Source organism: Macaca fascicularis, chromosome 3, assembly GCF_037993035.2.
Source record: "Macaca fascicularis isolate 582-1 chromosome 3, T2T-MFA8v1.1".
In the NCBI taxonomy this organism is placed as follows: domain Eukaryota; kingdom Metazoa; phylum Chordata; class Mammalia; order Primates; family Cercopithecidae; genus Macaca; species Macaca fascicularis.
Genome location: NC_088377.1, coordinates 9,063,765 through 9,083,062, shown reverse-complemented (window position 1 = coordinate 9,083,062; position 19,298 = coordinate 9,063,765). Strand labels below are relative to the sequence as shown.

Below are 19,298 nucleotides of genomic sequence, written 5' to 3'. Positions count from 1 at the left end.
GGGGAGGGGAAGGTGGAGCGTGATGGGGGCCACCATGCACAGTGTGTCTGAGCAGCTTTGGTTGCTGACGCTAGCCTGGCATCTGTGGAATTTGATTTTTACATTTGAGTGGCTATGAAATGGGCCCTAGTACCCTTACCGGTCATGGAAAGTTCTATTCCAGGTAGGCCACTGCAGAGTATCTGTCAAGAGTTGTTCCCATTGGATTTCATTTCTTTTAAATTTCAAAAATGCCAGTATTGGGAGGCCAAGGTGGTGAATCACAAGGTCAGGAGACCAAGACCAGCCTGGCTAACATGGTGACACCCCGTCTTTACTAAAAATACAAAATTAGCCAGGCATGGTGGCACATGCCTGTAGTCCTAGCTATCCAGGAGGATGAGGAAGGGGAATAGCTAGAATCCAGGAGGTGGAGGTTGCAGTGAGCCAAGATTGTAGCACTGGACTCTAGCCTGGCCGACAGCGCAAAGACTCCGTCTCAAAAAAAAAAAAAAAAAAAAGCAGTAATGTGTTACTGTTCCGTTATTGCCCTAGAAAGGCTGTAGGAGGTGGATGGAGTTGCAGACCAGGTTCCATAGATGTCATGCATCCTGGGCAATAAGAGGTCTTCCCTCTCAGCCTCAGTATTTCCATCTGCAGGTAATAGCAAAGCCTTGGATACAGAGGTATTGGAAGAACTGAATTGTTACAACATGTGTGAAATTGTACTTCTTTAAAAGGGAGGCATAGCCAGGAAAGAACATTTCCTTTTCCATTAGTTTAGGAGTAATTTACAGTTGTTTATGATGATGACCATCTCTTTATTTCTTTGTCGCAGCTTTGAATACAGACAAAAGTTTTAAATATCCTGCTTTAACAAGAAAATATTATTCAATGTTTTAAAATAAGAAAGGTTAAAAAGAACTCACATAGTAAAAATGCAAATATTTCCCTCCTTCTCTTAAGAAGTAAAGGCTTTCAACCCTTTAACAAGTATACTCTTCTCAAGTTTTCAGGGGACAAAATAGCTAAGAAAGGGAGAGATGGCTTTGTCTGTTGAGATATGTGATGTTGAGTTTTTCCCGGGTAACAGTGAGAGGAAGAGATTTTTATCTTTTGTGTATAATCTCAGTAGAAATCATGACATTGCTTTAAATGATATTCTTGCACATGTGAAACTAATAATAGTTTGTGAGCCAAGAGGGAAAAACCAGTTTTGCCCTGAAATACGGCCAAGTTGGACTAGAAAAGCGATTGTTAAGGAAACTGTCCTTAGCTGGATTGTTCTCTTCTCGTTCTCTCTCACTCCCCCTCACTCTGCTTCTTTCTCGCTCTCTTTCTCCAGCTCTTTTCTCTCACCCTCAAGTCTAAAAATTATAACAGTATTTCAAGAAGCTAATACACTACCACAGTTTTGCTGACACTCTTAAAAATCTCTTGTAAAGAACACACCTTTGGCCCTCACAGCCAGTGAATGTTAATTGAAGAGTGGACCTTGGTAGTGTCTGGGAGAATGCTGAAAAAGACCAGAGGTGGGAAGAGTTCAAGGCCAGATGTCCAAAATGCAGGGCCAGAGTCTCCTAACTCTGACCACAAATCCTGGCTACCTGGTACAACCTAACCTTGTGAACTTGGCTTCCAGTTCCCTACCTACAAAACGGGAAAAAACAGTAAGTTCTCTTCCTTCCTGGGTGCTTGTGAGAACCAACTGGCTTCATGACTGAGACATTATTACTGAAAGCTTGTAGCATATGAGTTCCACCATGCAAAGGTGTTTGCTTGGTGTCTGATGTTAATTCCTCCTTTACAATTTGCCCAGTTCATGTGGCTGAGTGGCTCAGGTGGGCACAGGTTCTGACAGCTAAGAATGACCTGTCCAGCTTCTTTGAATGTTTTCATGTCCAATCAGATTGCTTCTGTGGTCAACAGATGAGGGATTACAGGTTGTTCTTTCATTGGGAAATGTTAGAATGTAAATAGGCACAGCCTTTTTGAAGGGGCAATTTAGTGAAATGTAACAAGAGCTTTCAAAAAAGTCCCTACCCTTTTACCCAGCAATTACATGTATAATGCTTTATATTAAAAAGGCATTCTGATATAGTGTGTACAAAGACACAGTGTGTGGGAGATGCTTATACAGCACTGTTTACAAAAACGAAAATTAAAGGATGTTAAAAATCCACAGTAAGTATGTTTTAGAGTCACTTACAATGCAGGCACCACAACGATAGTCTATATTTAGTTGACCATATTGAGTACCTACTATGTGCAGGACATCAGCTAGGGAAACATCAGTGAAGAAAACAAACAAAAGCTCTACCCCTAGGAGCTTGCTTTCTATTGCAGGAGACAGAAAATAAACAAAGCCAACATGTAATTTGCATGGCATGTTAGAAGGTAACGCATACTATGGTGGAAGTTTAATCAGGAAGGAGGAGGTGGCAGCAGAGGTGAAGGATGGGTGCCAGCACAGACTTAAAGGAGGTGGGAATGAAGGCGCTCGCTGAGAAGGGGCAATTCTGGGTGGATTTGGTGGGAGAAAGGCAAATCTGGGGAAAGAACATCCAAGTCAATAGAAGGAGTGAGTTAGGAGGCCTGGACATATGGAGCAAGTATCCATCATGTTAGAGGAACAGCATGAGGCCATCAGCAAGGTGCGTGAAGAGCAGGGAGTGAGACACACAGTAAGAGACAATGAGCCCAAAGAAATCCACAAGTCACTCCTCATTCCTGACTTGGAGAGAAGTTGATAATGAACTATCAAATAACAGTATCAGTCAACAATATATGATGATCCAATTTTAGTTATAAAACATAAGTAAACCCTCCTATTTACAGTATGTGCTCTTTTCTCCCCCACTTCTGTCTCCCCCTTCCTTCTCTCCTTCCTTTGTTCAAAACTTTAGCTTATCTGAATTTTCACATTTTCACATTTTTCTACATTGAACATACTTGTGCAACAAACAAACGGCAAAGGCTCAGGTAAAATAAATTGACAGTATTTTATTGTCTTTGGTCAAGCTGTTTGAGCACAGAATTCACTGACGTTAAAATGTGTTTACTTTTCTGAATTAGCAATAAACACCGTTTGCTTTGCAGAAATGTTAAAACAGTGGAAGAGCTCAAATTGGGAAGTTACTTTAAAGGTGAGTGTTGTCTTAGAGAAAGAGTAGGTTGGTTTCCACAAGTTAGGCCACACCCAAAATACACGTTCTCTGCATTTCTACTGGTGAAAGTTCCCCAGGGTGGATCTGAAAAGTGCCATGTGTATGGAAACCACATGGAAATAGAGGGATAAAGGTGGAGAGCTCCTCCCACCCCCACACATGTATCTACAGACATGTTCAAACTCATCTGTAATCATAAGAGCATTGACCTTGACTTCACTGTAAAATTTTGAAGATTGAAAATGCTTCAGGACTGGAGTGTTCCAGTTTAATTTGAATTATTTGGATAATTGACTCAACCAGGAACAAACAGAATTTCAAGTTAGGATTTCAAATCCAGTTGTTAAAAATCTTTCTAAAAAGCGAGCTCCCTTCTCTATGTTGGTGAGTGTGCTGTGCTGGACACAGTTCAGTCTTTCATGATATAGGTGCCCTGGGATGTAACTGGGTCATTATTCTATTCTTAAAGTTATTTATTTCTTCTTTAAAGCCCTACAAGAGTAGTGTAAGTAGCATATCTGCCTTCTGAAGTAACACATATGCTTGGCATTAAAAAATTATAAAATCATTAAATTGTTTATTACAGTTTTTCATATCCTCTTAGAAGCAAGGGACAGGAAAACCAGCTTACTAATTTATTGTGTTTTTTTTTTCTTAATTATCCCAATTTTGTAGCTAGAAAACCTGATATAGAGAGAAGTAAAATAACTCATCTAATAGAGTTCAGTGTCTGTCAAACTCATCCTATAGAACCACATGACTCCAGGTGAATTCCAATCTCTCAGGCTCCTAGAAAGGAAATATGGTTATATCCAAGGGCATGAGGACTCAGGTTTTGAAGATCTTTAAAGCAACCCAGAAGAACAATGCCAATACAGAAAGACCAGAAATCAGTGACCTGGACTGTGCTCCAATTTTTATATGGCTTAGAGAAGTGAATGTTACTTCCCTTGTCCCATCTGAAACACAAATTTATTCCTTCTCCATCATTTAAATATCACATCTGAGTGACATCTAGAATGGATGTTTTTGCCAGTACAAGTTACTAAGAAAAGAAGAAAGCTCTTTCCCATGTGACATCTCCCCTCTGACCTACATAACAGTATTTTGGTGTTTTATTTCTTGTACAGTGGTTCCTCACTGCATTCATAGAAACGGCTACAATGTGCCTACATGGAATAATAGATTCTGTATTATTTTTCCAAAGACAACTATTTTTAATAGTTTTAATAGTTTCTAGTAGTTCTCAGTACACTTTAAGGATTATAGAAATATTATTCAAATATCACATATTGAATGGCCCTTCCATGAAACTCCTTGAAGAGACACATAGGGGATGCAATAATGTATAGTCTGACCCTTGTTGGCAAAGGAGTTTGCATCTGGCAGAGAGGAAAAGTGTACAGGAAGGCACCAGCCCACAGGGTGGCTGCAAAAGAAACCCCACAGACAGTGCCCGTGGTGAGAAGATAAAAGCTCAAGCCTGAGAACATGACTTTGCATTTTGGTGGCATTTTCAAATATCCTTTCAATTGACATCTCAAATTCAATGACCTGGACATCTAACTCAAGAAGTCACCTAGTTTATTGTTTTGATTTCTCTGACATGACAGCATATAAATTACCCTTCCTTCCTTTTAAAACAATTCCAGGGTGTCAGAACCTCTGTTTTTAGCAAGTCCCTCTTGCACATATCTTAAGCCCATTTTTTTTTTTCCTTTCTCTTTATTAGAAACAATTGTCTGCAATTCCTTTTCAGGTGCTAAGAGCTTCAACGTCCTACTCAGTGTTTTTTCTTTCTTTGCCAACTCAGTGAGATCCCTCTTGTCTTTTCTCATGATATGATTTGGCTGTATCCCCACTCAAATCTCACCTTGAATTGTAATAATCCCCATGTGTCAAGGGTGGGGCCAGGTGGAGATAACTGAACCATGGGGGTAGTTTCCCCCATACTGTTCTCATGGTAGTGAATAAGTCTCATGAGATCTGATGGTTTTGTAAAGGGGAGTTCCCCCACACAAGCTCTCTTGCCTGTCACCATGTAAGATGTGCCTTTGCTCTTCTTTCATCTTCCACCACGATTGTGAGGCCTCCCCAGCCATGTGGAACTGTGAGTCCACTAAACCTCTTTCCTTTATAAATCACCCAGTCTCAGGTATGTCTTTATTAGCAGCATAAGAATGGACTAATTCATCATGCAATTGACCATTGTATGGAATCTTGGGGTGCCTTAAGGGGACAGAGTGATTGGATCTGTTTTGTGGTTGGAATATGAAGCATAAATGACTCAGTCAGATTACCAACGTCTGAAACGACATGGGAAGAAGCCAGGACAGACACACAGGGCTCCTCACTCTGTTTATCACTCTCCATGTGTAAGTCCTGCCTTATTTTAGCAATATCAACAGTTCATCTGGAAATTTAAAAAAAAGAAGCAACTTGAGTCCAGATTCTTTACCTGAAGAAAGAAATGAACTACAACAATACTTGCACATTGCAAGGACTCAGGTAGTCAAATGAGGTTATGATTTTTCTCCAGGACACCCAGGGTCTGTCTTTAGTGCTAACAGCCTCCTGACACCTACTTTGTAATAAAAGGACAATTTACTTTGTATTGGTTGAGAGTACCAAAAAAAATCCAGTATTGTTGAATAACTGATCATTTTAAGAAAACCTTATTAATGCAATGAAAATATTGGGGGTGTATTTGAAAATGGCTGGTGGGTTTTAATTAAATTCTCCCATCCCACAACAGTTTTTTGGGTTGCTGAAACCACAATGTCATCCCTTCTATCAGCTGCTCTAAAGTCCAGGTTTCACACTCTTTGTGGGTGGGCTATTGTGAATGACTTCGGTATTGTTTGGGTGATTTATAACCCAGGGATTTTCAGGTGAAATATACCTCCTGATGCAGGATCCCATGTTCTAGCTATTATCCCAGTGGCCAAGATAACCACTTTGTACTTCCCATGAGAGCTGAATCTCACAAAAGACTCAGCCTTGCTAACTTAAAATAAACTCCACTTATGCACATGACAGGAATAGAGAAGACTATCTCAGTGGTGCCAGCCAAATCAACAATTTCCCTGAAAAATAAAGTTCATTACAGCAAGGTATTTTTGTTCTTTTTTTTTTTTTTTTTGGTATGATTTTGTGGTCTTGAAAAAATTATCTTCACTTACTTGGAAGTTCTAGACTGACCCACACTTATCACTATACTGAAGTAGTGGGCTGTGCCATAAAGATTATTTGCAGACTCAGGTGGGTTCCACGTAAACCCCATTTTATATTTTTACCATAGACTCCTTGTTTTCATGGGGTCTCCATTCATGCTGCTTGGGAGCCAGGCTAAATTCCCAGTGACTTCTATCAAAGCATAAGTGAGTTTTACTTCATGGGCAGAGAGAAGGTTTGTAGTTTGACAGATATGACTGAATGACTAGGAGATGAACATCAAGTAACATTGTTTTTGCACATGAGAAAAAGAGGAGTCTTGTCTACTCTCTGCTCCAGATCACAAAATAAAATGGTCCCATCATATTCAGGATTAACACATTTCCCATTCACAGCAAATCCCCAAAAACATGCTCTTAAACTCTGCCAGCCAAAACCTTGCACGTGAAAGTGACAATACACCACAGCCCTATCTGGCTGCTGCAGCGGCTCACCTAGCTCTCTGCCCAGCACCGCTATTTATTCACTGGAACAACCTCAACACTCTGCGCCTGGACTGCAGCCACGTGCGCTCCCTCTGGCCCATGCAGCGTGGTGTGAGAGCTTTCTTTGGGCAGAATCCATCATCAGCCTGCTCTCTCGGCTCATGAGTGATTATCTGCTCTCAGCACTACTGATGGCACTAAAGCGGGTCCATTTTTCTATTACTTGTTTACTGCTTTGCACATGCTTAGGGTTTCTTGCCTTCTCATCAGTGTCCTAGCTGTGTGTCCTAATCCCAGTATTTAACCCTGTCTTGCTCATGACGGCCAGATTTAAATCCCTGTATTTCCTCCCACTTGCCCCCAATCAAAGCAGTCGCTTCTCCAAGAGCTATGAGCTCACGTACCATGCCAATGTGCGGCGCTCTGATTTCCATGGTGTGGTAGACCATACCCCTGCCTGATCAATCCTCATTGCCAACATGCCCCATATATGGGTAATGGCAAAACCACAACTACTTTTGCACCAACCTATAGGTGGGTTCCTCATTGGAAAGCCCTCCTTTCTCCTGGGAAAACCTTACTAAGCAACAAAACACTACTCTTCTTCCAAGACTCCTTCACATTTCCCCACATCCCTGGATGTTTTCTGCAGATACCAGCCCTTATTAATGTTCTCCTCCCTCACTTAAAGTCTAGTACCATTCTCTCGTGTAATGCTATGCTTCTTTGTGTACATTATTGTTTCATCAATACTCTCATTTTCTAAGTTTAAGGCCTCTGGGAAGTGAAATCAGGACTTTTTTTTTTCCTATGTCCCCTTGTCTTCTTTAGATAGTAGGTACTTAGCAGAGATTTGTTGACTGACTAACCCAAGAAGCTAAGACAATTCTGGACATAGCTATGAAAGGCCAGTTTCTGGCAATATGAAGGTGGTCAGGAGATGTTTTGAATGAAAGTAAATGTTATATAATTATTCCTCACTTGACTGCATGAAGGTCTGCTGTGATAAGCCCTCTATTCAATTTTCTTAATATGGGTTTTCTCAAGAGTACAACATTCTTATTCACTGATAGTGTCTTTTATTTAAAGGATAATAAATGAGACTACTAATTTTGAAAAGAACAAAGAAACTTCAGGATGGATTAACTATAATTCCAAAATACTAAGCAGTTTATTTAAATAACCTGCATAACAGAGAATCCAGTCCTTGCTTTGTGCTCATAATCTTTGCAACTTAGTGTGATCATGCATATTTTTTCTGATGGACCAAAAGCTTTTTGTTTTTGCTTTTCCCCTGCGCCTAGACATTGAGTCCAGGTTAAATCTGCCTTGGCAGTGGGCATTCTGGCATTCCATCTCTAGTTGCGACTCTGCATGGCTCTTGCATGAGCATGCACTCAGAGGTCTTTATTGTGGGAAGAAGGTTGTGAGAAGGGGCATTGTGTCTGGGTTCCTCCTTAAAGCAGATCTGAGGGACACCTAAGCCACCCTTTACAGTGCGTCAGAATCCCTGGAGGGGATGGGCAGATGATTGGCCCTGTCCTCAGGGTTCCTGATCCAGTAGATTGGGGGTAGGTTTGAGAATTTGCATTTGTAGCCAGCTTCCTGGTGATACTGCTGCTGGTTCAAGGACATACTTTGGGAACCACTGACCTCAGCTGATTTTCATCAGCTCTGATGCCTCCTTTTGCCCACAGAGACACCACCTGTGGTCAGTCAAGGTGACATGTGAAGTGTGGGCTTGGGCCCAACACTCCTTGAGTGCTGATAAAAAAAAAAAAAAAAAAAGGGCCACCGCCTAATTTGGCCTTTCTTCCAATGAAAGAATCCCTCTTATGACAACACATAATGTCATAGGTTCTTTATTTGCCCTCCTCTTTCTGCCCTCTCTTTATATGCTTTACTGCTGTGGGCCTAGACACCCCAGAAGGGCTAATGAAAATTCAAGAGCGTGAATATGTTTAGGGTATTCAGTGGGGAGACCTTGGGAGACAGCTGAAGAGGAAGGAATCTACCCCTTCTTTGCCATTATTGAAACTGGATTTCTTGAGAGTAGGAATTACATGTTAGTAGCACTATATTTTACATGTTAGAGACGTCTAAGAATCTGAAGTGTGCTCTGCCTAACTCGTCATAGAGTCTTGTAAGACTGTAAGGTGATGCAAAAGCCTCCAAAGAGAGATTTCGTTCCCTGTCTTTTGACTGAAGGTAGCTTGTTGACAACATAAAGCAAGGGTAAAGCTTTTCCGTGAGCAGTGGGTCCTGTACCCTGCCTCTTCTCGGTCATGTGATCACTGCATTCCAGACCCACTCTCATAGACCACAAGGTTCGTGTAGGGACTGAGATGTCATTTTTGGTTAAATGTGATTCATTTCTTTTTTTTTTTTTTTTTTTTTTTGAGATGGAGTCTCGCTCTGTCGCCCAGGCTGGAGTGCAGTGGCCGGATCTCAGCTCACTGCAAGCTCCGCCTCCCGGGTTTACGCCATTCTCCTGCCTCAGCCTCCCGAGTAGCTGGACTACAGGCGCCCGCCACCTCGCCCAGCTAGTTTTTGTATATTTTTTAGTAGAGACGGGGTTTCACCATGTTAGCCAGGATGGTCTCGATCTCCTGACCTCGTGATCCACCCGTCTCGGCCTCCCAAAGTGCTGGGATTACAGGCTTGAGCCACCGCGCCCGGCCGATTCATTTCTTTTATAGAGAAATGATGGCTCCCTAAGTCAAAGCAATGGCCCCATAGAGTGGTGAGGTCCAGTCTGATTTGCTGACTGATGCTGAAGGGCACTGTTTCTCTCACAGCCATTAGAAGTGCTCCGTGTTGGCAGAGACTTTGAAATACGTGAACTCCAACCCCAGTTCCTAGCTTTCTCAGCTTCTTTATGTTCTAGTGACAAAGAATTCAGAACTGTGAAAACGCAGAGAAGACAGATCATATTCCCTCTGTCCCGCTCTGACTACTGAAAATGATTTCTTATGTTGAACCAAAATATGTCACTTTGTAGCTTCTACTGCTGGGCCCCACTTTTATCCCTGAGAACCCGGCAGAACAATTATAATCTTTCCTTCATCTTCAAACAGTAAGATGCCTGAAAACAACTATCATGGCTCCTCCTCCACATATTCTCCAGGGAAAACACCCCTAATTCTTTCATCTACTCGAATATTACACAGTTTGGACTCACCTACTGTCCTGCCTATTCCCTTCTGCACATAGATTGTTGGATTACATCCCTTTTAAATTGAAATGATTGAATGTGGCAGTGAAATAAATCCTCTCCTCAAAAACATTCTCTTCATTAAACAGAAGTTCCACTAGGAGACATTATTTACTTTGGAATGGCAAGATATTTGAAGAAGTCAAGAGTTTTCTAATCCGGTATTACTGCCCCATGGAAGGATTAACATGCATTACTGGTATTTACTATTTCAGTTTCCTAATGTTTTCCCCTGCATGAGTGTAGGTGGCTGTGATATCTGAGTTAGGGAAATGGAAAAGATGTAAGAGAACTAGAAGCATTATGGATCACCACCCTGTTTCTTCTGGTTCTTCCTCTCATAGTCTTCTCATACATTTCTCCCTGACATTTCTCTTTTCCAGGTTGTAAGTTTGGCATTAAAGCCGTTCTTTTGCTTCTAGTGAAAAGGTATGGAAGTTAGTTTCCAACTCTTCTCCTTGAGGGAAGCAGAGGTTCTCAAACACTACTTACAAATTACATGGTCTATTTTCAGGAGAACAATGACTATTAGTAGATTAATTCAACCTAAACTTACAGCATGTGTCTAACCTATAGACATTTATGTGATTTAAAACAAAATGCAAATTGCTAGTCAACAGCAAGTGCCAGATATTAGAAGACAGCATCTAATTCTTCAGCATTCTTAGACACAGTGTGGGTGTAATTGTCAGCATTAGAACATTGCTTTTGAGCATGGGTTGTGAAGTTGGCTTTTCTCCTTTGTGTCTACTTTAACAGATCAGCTAACAGAAATCAAACAATATATATTTGCATCTCTTTTGTTAAGAACCATCTACACCTACTCCAAAAGTCAAAATATCCCAATTAATTTGTTTTAAAAAATACACCACTAAAGAATGATTCAAGGACACCAGGAAATATTATCTCTACCAGGAATCTTTTCACCACGGGGACAAATCATTTCCTCTGCCTTACTATATTCCTGATTTACATTAGCTGTATTTCTTTGTTGCCAGACATTTATATTGGGCATGCATACCAAAGACTCCAGTGTGTTCACCCTACCAGTTTCCCCTCCTCCTGGATATAGAGCTGAACTACAATTTGCAGCTACTCTTGCAGTTAGGGTATGACCATAGAATATGAATAGGAGTGATATACATTACTTCCAGGCCCGGATCATTAAAATCTTCCACATAATCATCTACTCTCCCTCTTTCCTTGTCTGCTAGTTGGATATCACCACTCAGGAGATATTAGAAGCCACGTGCTAAAGACGACAAAGTGTCCACAGCCTGGGTCCTTGTATGGCATCAACCAATTAGATTTATGTGAATGACAGAACTCTTCTATTTTGCTAAATTAGTGAGATTTAAAAATTTTCTGTTTCAAGAGCTTTCTAATTAATATAGTATACACAGACTCATCAAGAACTGAAGTTATTGCCACATTGCAATAAATGAATAACAACATCTGCTATTTATAAAGTGCCTACTTTGTGCTGGACATTGTACTAAGAACTTTTTTTTGGAGATGGAGTCTGGAGTGCAGTGGTGTGGATCTCAGCTCACTGCAACATCTGCCTCCCAGGTTCAAGCAATTCTTGTGCCTCAGCCTCCTGAGTAGCTGGGACTATAGGCATGTGCCACCACACCTGGCTGATTTTTGTATTTTTAGTAGAGATGGGGTTTTGTCACATTGGCCAGGCTGGTCTCAAGTTATCTCCTGGCCTCAAGTGATTCACCCACCTTGGCCTCCCAAAGTGCTGGGATTATGGGCATAAGCCACTGCTCCTGGTGTGTGCTAAGAACTTTATTTACATTATCACGTCAATCCTTATAACATTTCTATTGTTATGAAATGTCACTCTTATTGTTACTATTCTCTTATTGTTATTATTTTATGATAACATAAAATATTATGTTACTCTTATTGTTTACTATTACTCTTTTTTTTTTTTTTTTTTGAGACGGAGTCTTGCTCTGTCGCCCAGGCTGGAGTGCAATGGCCGGATCTCAGCTCACTGCAAGCTCCGCCTCCCGGGTTCACACCATTCTCCTGCCTCAGCCTCGTGAGTAGCTGGGACTACAGGCACCCGCCACCATGCCCGGTTAGTTTTTTGTATTTTTTAGTAGAGACAGGGTTTCACCGTGTTAGCCAGGATGGTCTCGATCTCCTGACCTCGTGATCCACCTGTCTCGGCCTCCCAAAGTGCTGGGATTACAGGCTTGAGCCACCGTGCCCGGCCTACTGTTACTCTTATTGTTATTATTTTATGATAGGGAAACCAAGGCATAAAGTTGATTAAGGTCACACAGTTAGCATAGTGGATTACATAATTGCCTCCAATTGTTCTCTTCCCTCCCTGAAAGATTAGGTACCTCCACCTGTTGCTGCACGGCTTTCAGTGCTTCACTGTGGGAGAAATATACATCTCCTTCCCACTGATCATTGGCACTGGTGTGACATGTGAATTGTCTGACCAATGGAATGTGAGTGGATAACTTGTGCCATATGTGAGCAGGAATGTTAAGGGCCATTGCTTAACTTGGGATTCTCCTTTTTCTTTGATACTGGGATGGAGCGTTCCAGACCAGATCGGTTCTTGATCTTGAATTCCAGAATGAAGACGACACAGGGGGCAGAGCCACAGCTGATCAGCAGAGGCACAGAGCTCCAGGGAATAATACCCGTTTGTTTTGTAAGCCACTGAGATGCTGGGGTTGCTGTTACTGCACCAAACTTAGCAAATACTGACAGATACACCTAGACCTTGATGCAGATTCAGTTAGCGAGAAACATCAGAGCCTGTGGTCTTAATCACGGAGCAATACGGCCTACCAAGCATGTTGTCAAACTTGCACAAGTTCTTGCTAGATGATACAAGAGGAATTTAGAGCATCACTAAAAAAATCAATGGATAAGAAAAAAGTAGATGTCTGTAAGTTTAAAGAGGAAACTGCCACAGTATTTAAACTTAATTTATAGATATGTCTCTCACATTGCATATACTACCTTCAGATTTAGTCCACCAGAACAGTTGTTGGCAAGGACATAGATCTTTTTAGCTACCGATGCACTTTCTGGTTCCTTTTATAAGGATTTCATGTCGGAAACCACATCTCTGTGACTGGGAATAAGATCAGTGATGCATGTTAGCCAAAATCTATTCACTAAAAGAATCACCAGTACTGTATGATTCCTGGTCCTAAGCACAGCCATACAGAAAAAAATGAGAAACATGAGACTCAAGGAAAGAATGGGTTTAATCTGACTTGGATACATTTGTATAGACATAAATTAAAAAGTCACTTGGTTAAAATTTAGGATTAATTTTACACATTGTAATTGGGAAAATTGATCGATGGCCTTACTGCATTCCAGATAAAATACAGATCTGAATGACGATTCGAACATTGCACGCTGCACAAAATCATTCTCTGAGGTTTGTGTAAACAATAATTCAATTTGGTAACAAATAAATAAATGAATATTTCCAATTGATTAGCAGGTGTGGTTAGATCAAAGCTACAGTTTAGAGAGGATACAGACTATTCTTTTAATGATGAGACTGCTCTTTGAGAAAAATAAATTCACTATTATTTAAAGTTATTAAAATGATAGCAAGTATATGTATATTCTAGTCCTTTGCCAGAGGAAATTCAGAATACCATTAGAGCATTAACTGCAATTGTGATTATCTCTTCTTTTTACTGGAGCCTAATTATTTCTAGAAATAATTATTTAAAATGCATTTTAAAATGTATTTTTATCCTAAACAGCTACATTTTATTTTTCTATCTCTCCAAACACTTTTACTACAATTAAAAAGAAAACTCTAATTCAACAAAAGTGTTTTGATGATTTTTCAACTTAACTGCCAATTTCCCCCTTACTGGTATTACCAAATTTAATAATTTTGTAAAACTCCAGAATGAAGCAATTGTCTTTTGGTACTTAAATGTCAATTATTGAAGATAAAGTGAAGAAACAATAAATGCCATCTCAATAAGCTATACATCCAAGTTAACTGAATCTAAACATCTTAATTCCACCAAACTTAAAGTTCTAATACAATGAACTTAGAAAAACCAACCTTACTTTGAAAAGTATTATCACTTTAAAGCTGGTAGCAATAAGGAACTGCCTTTTCCCCTCACTTTCTTCCTTCCCTCTACTCTGCCTATCTCTGGTCCATTTCCATTTCCATATTACCTACATATCATTTGATAAAGGAAGAGCTGGTGAAAAAGAGAAGAGCTTCACCTTATCTGCCTGCCTTTCCATAAAGAAGGTTTACCTTATTTTCATTAAGGTTTACATGGTCAACACTAAACCTTTGAGGACAGCACATTTTCTACCTGCGAAAATCCGTGAATGGGGTTAAGACTCCATAAGGGTATTTTATTTTTAATCTCCAGTGAATTTTTTTCTATCACTTCTTAAATAACTATTGTAATTTTTCCCCCTATAAAGTAGAGGTAGACTGAGATGATAGGGAGAAATACGAGACTGAATTAAAAGTCCTTCTATGTTCTCAAGGGAAACAGTTCATGTAAGTCCTCTGTATTAAATAAAGACCTGTGTCACACAAAGGAAAACACTACATACCAATGTTTAGACAATACCTAGATGAGGTAACTACTGTTTAGGCAATACCTAGATGAGGTATCAAAATGACTTTTTTAAAATAGCAAAATGCAACCAAGTAAATGGGGGCAAATTTTCACAATTTGCTCTCCTTAACAAATCTTATTTGAAATGAGTAAACCAATTATTTTTGAGTATGCTATTGACTGCAAAGGGCATAGTGACACTTTGTTCATCAATAGGAAGAAAGCAAGTCATAGTTCGGTGCATAAGAACTGAATATGTGAGCATGGAATCTACCAGAAGTAAAGATTATTGACTGAGTAATTTCATATACCTAGATTATTGACACCACCCCCCTTTTTTAATTTATAAGAGAAATTGAACTTTAGAACTCAGAAATACTTTGTTTATCTAACAGTCTATATTCTTGTGTAGCTTCATCCTCATAATGAATGTCTACTTCCCTTCTGCTGATAATATCAGACGGAACAAATCCCAGGGAACAGCTGCTTTGTTTAATACTCCATGCATCACTTCTTCTGTCTACTTTAGGTAGCAACCCTTTCATCAACTAAATTACGGATAAACTTGCCAATACCTATCAGGAACTGAAATGTAAGAAATAGTGTAATAACTCATCCTTTTGCTTAGGTTTGAAATAGATTGCTCTGTCTTCACTAGCAATCATTTGAAAAGACTGGAAGGTATAAACACACGGCTTTAACCACATCCTGAGTGCTCAGCATGCAATATCTTTAGAAACAACATGTCACACTTGGAAAGCCCAGCAAGGAAAGCCAGGATCATATCTTGTTTACCATTAAAAATAACAAACCAGAACCAGCTCAAGACCTCATACACGAGTGCATCCACAAAACAGGAAAGCAGCCAGGGATACTGGTGAAGAATTATCAACATTTCCAACCAGTTGCCAAACCTTGCCTGGACTCTGCAATTCAAATTGTACCTTGTAACACCTGGATGGCAATCTTACAGGCATTCCATATAAAATATGACTGTCACCTTCCTGTATTATTTTTCCTCTTCATATCAGTACAGTGGTGTGGTGGGGGACCTACTACAAAGGATGAGAGCAGGACAAAGACCAGCTTCCGGTAAAGTGAGAGCAGAGGGCTTGATGGACTTACCTGTTTTCCCTGTATAAATGTTGAAATGGAACTGGAATGGTAATAAATCCTCCCCTCCTGCAGTTTCTTCCTTGTTTGTATTAAGAGAAGTGACTCCTTTCGGTTTCTTGGTTTCTTATGCCTGCAACCTAGGAAATGTAGCCACCTTGCTCACACACAGGCTTGAAGATGTGATCACTGGCTCTCATCTTGCTAACACACTCTCTCTCCTTTTTGGGAGCTCACCAGTGTCATTTTGATTTCTTCCAGGTCTAGAATGAGAGGAAACTATTTCTCCACCCTCTTGAGTCCTAGGACCCTTAGAAAGAACTTGGTTGGGCCGGACACGGTGGCTCACGCCTGTAATCCCAGCACTCTGGGAGGCTGAGGCAGGCGGATCACAAGGTCAGGAGTTCGAGACCAGCCTGACCAACATGGTGAAACCCCATCTCTACTAAAAATACAAAAGTTAGCTGGGCGTGGTGGTGCGCACCTGTAATCCCAGCTACTCAGGAGGCTGAGGCAGGAGAATTGCTTGAAACCAGGAGGCGGAGTTTGCAGTTAGCCAAGATAGAGCCACCGCACTCTAGCCTGGGTGACAGAGCGAGACTCCATCTCAAAAAAAAAAAAAAAAAGAAAGCACGAACGAACAAGCGAACTTGGTTGGCTGGCCTCTCGCTGACCAGGGTGCTTCCACAGCTCCCTTCTGCCATCTATGCCCAACAAAAAGTTAAAGAGAGAAGCATGAGAGGGCAAGGGATGCATGCTTTTGAAAGCCAAAGGGACTCAGCTGAAACTAGCAACCCTCATCAGGGACAGATCACAGTGTGTGTGTGAGTGTGTGTGTCTGTCTGTCTGTCTGTCTGTCTGTCTGTGTCTGTGTCTGTCTGTGAGCGCGCACGTCCTTTTTCTCCCCCTGAGGACGGAATCCTGTCTCCACTCTCAGTTCAGCTCAGGTCTTTCCCTGTCCCAGTGTTCTTGATTCTGAATAGTTTCCCCGATGCACCGCCATGCATAAAATGGATGATTTGCAAGCTTCTTTGCCTCACGTAATTCCGTGGGTAATTTGATATCCAGCTTCTGCACGAGCCAAAGACTCGTTTCTTTATAGAAAGTGATTGACCTCCAGCGACCAAGAAGTGGGTACCGTTCGCTGGGGGCTGCAGACCGGTGAGGCTGCACCCGCGGCTCCTGGGCTCTGGCCTTGGTGCTGAATCCGGAACCCGCTCGGGAACCACCACCTCGGCGGCCCCCGGGCAACTTACGGGAGGTTTGAGGGACACCGACCAGCTCTGGGCGCCCTCTCGAGCGTCGCCGTCAGGGAGTTGGGCACAACTGATGCCCTGGGACCCGCCACAGGGCACGCGGCTGGCTTATTCCCTTGCCTGGAGCCGGGAAAGTTTTGTCCAATTTTTTTCCCCTGTAACTGGAGCTGCGGTCTTCCCTCCCACCTGGGTCGCCATGGAGACTCGAGCTCTTTCTCTTTCTCCAGGCAAAATGGGCGAAGCTCAGTTAGCTCAGCCCTGACTGTAGCAAGCCCTTTTTTCTCCCTAAGCAGTTCCTGGACATCACCCTTCTCCGTTTTTTTTCAGCAAAAGAAAGGCAGGCAGGGAACAGGGCTAGCAGGATGTGGCATTGCCCCCGGTACCGTGGGGCTCCCTGGGACCAACAGACTTTGGATAACAGCAGTTGGGAAACACTCTAAACATATAATACATCTCCAACTCCCAAACACTGGAGTTGTGGTGTTTTGTTTTTTTCTTTTTCTTTTTTTTTTTTTTTGGAGGCGGAATTCTTTGGAAAATTCTGGTATTTTGTTTTTCCACTAACCTCACCCTATCTCTGTGGCTGTTTCTATTAAGATATATTTTTCCCCTGAGAATCTCTCCATATTGCACCTAGTACAACAGATGTACCTGTGGATCCACTGGGCTTTTATTGGGTTTTGGGAATACTGATGTTATTTCACTTAAAAACTAATCCAAGCTTAATGTCTTGATGAAAATGAAAATATATCCACAGGGAAGCAAATATCCACAGCCACCCAGTCCCCTATATGCCACACACATCTCATTTTATCTAAAGCGTCTTTTCTTCCCTTCCAATTACAAAATAATTCAGTTTACTCCTAGGGAGATCTTCCTATTCACTGTTTTGAGTCATCATATCACATCTTCGGTTTTACGGATAGAGAACAGTTAGGAGTTACAGTATTCTGTTTCCCATTCTCCGCATGTTTGTCCCCAACCCTCACTTTTCCTCCCTCTCGTGTTGTCTCCTCTCCATGCAAAGCAGAACAAGAAGACTGCCTTCCACAAAGACAATGGGCTTTTCCCAACTGTAAATGACTACACCACAAGCCGCCCCTGCCAGTTAATCAGTGCATTTCGTCTTTGCCAGCGGATGTTGAAATGATGTCTGCAATAACTGACTGGGTTTCTGCGAGCCCAAGGATGCAGACCCCTCCTCCCCCCGCCCCCCGTGCGAGTTTCAGTCGCTAATGAAAACCGTATGAAACAGATTCCCCTTCTGTTATGTAACCGGCTTCTCCCTCGCCTTTCCGCTGACTTGGGTACAATGTTTCTCATGAGAGTGGAGATGCCTGGGGCGACGGCGGAGCTGGGGAAGGGGACGCGGGGAAAAGGGGACCCGAGAGCACGGAACGCCTCGCCCAGGTGGACGCCAGCTCCTCGCCTGCGATCAGCTCAGCGCACCGCTTACCTGGCTGCGGACGGGGTGGCTTCACTCAATCATGATCTCCTCTCTCGAAACGGAGCAAGACTGAACAATTCACTACACGACGGATGGCGAGGGAAGGAAATGCAAAAAAGAAAAGGAAAAGAAAAAAACTGGAATCAGGTGGTCAAATTTCACATCAGCCCCGAGAGGCTGTTAGGAGACTCCATTCTTGCTCGCAGCTGCTCCTGCTCCAGGTCCGGCTTCCCGGCGCCCGCGGGTCTCCACCCCTCCGCCCGCCCAGCCTCTCCAGCCAGGTGCAGCCGTCTCCGGACTGGCTCCCTCCGGCCGAGCGCGGAGAGCAGGGCTGGGCACCGGGGCCAAAGGAGGGGCGGAGGGGCACGCGTTTGGGCAGGGACGGGGGAGGGAGACTGGGTGGAATGAAGCGGGGAAAGATAAGAGTGGCAGAAGTAAAAAAAAATCCCCGGTTAGGAGAAAAGTGATGGACCACGCAGAGAGACGTCATGAAATCCGCAGATTCAATGAATGCTACTCAATTCCAGCCGACTGGCTCAACCCCGCTGGCAGCGCACGAAGCGACGCGGCTCCAAGATAAAAGCGAGCGCAGCGCCGCGTGCTGGGTAAAAGGCCGCACAGCGCCGGCGCGGTCCGGGAGGAAGGGGCGGGGGCGGGCAGGACAGAGCCACAGACCCAGAGACGCCCAGCCCGCGGCCCACACCCGCTAGCGTCTCAGCGCGCCGAGGACCGGGCTTGGTGGGGGTGGGCTAGGCACAAACCAACAAGCATCCCCCGCCTCTCCAACATGACACTGGAAACGTGGGTGCTCCATGCTGGGGGAATCTTTTGGGTTTCGGCTCCCGACCCCCCAGTCCCCACCTTT

General features: G+C 42.5%; 1 protein-coding gene across 1 annotated transcript in view; it reads right to left on the bottom strand.

Moving 5' to 3' along the window:
- The window catches only part of KCNJ6 (potassium inwardly rectifying channel subfamily J member 6), a 314,582-nt gene extending 295,599 nt beyond the window's left edge, over positions 1-18,983 (bottom strand). The window contains exon 1 of the mRNA XM_005548694.5: positions 18,443-18,983. The gene's annotated coding sequence lies outside the window, so the exon portion shown is untranslated. The remainder of the gene's footprint in view (positions 1-18,442) is intronic.
- Between the last annotated feature and the right edge of the window lie 315 nt (positions 18,984-19,298).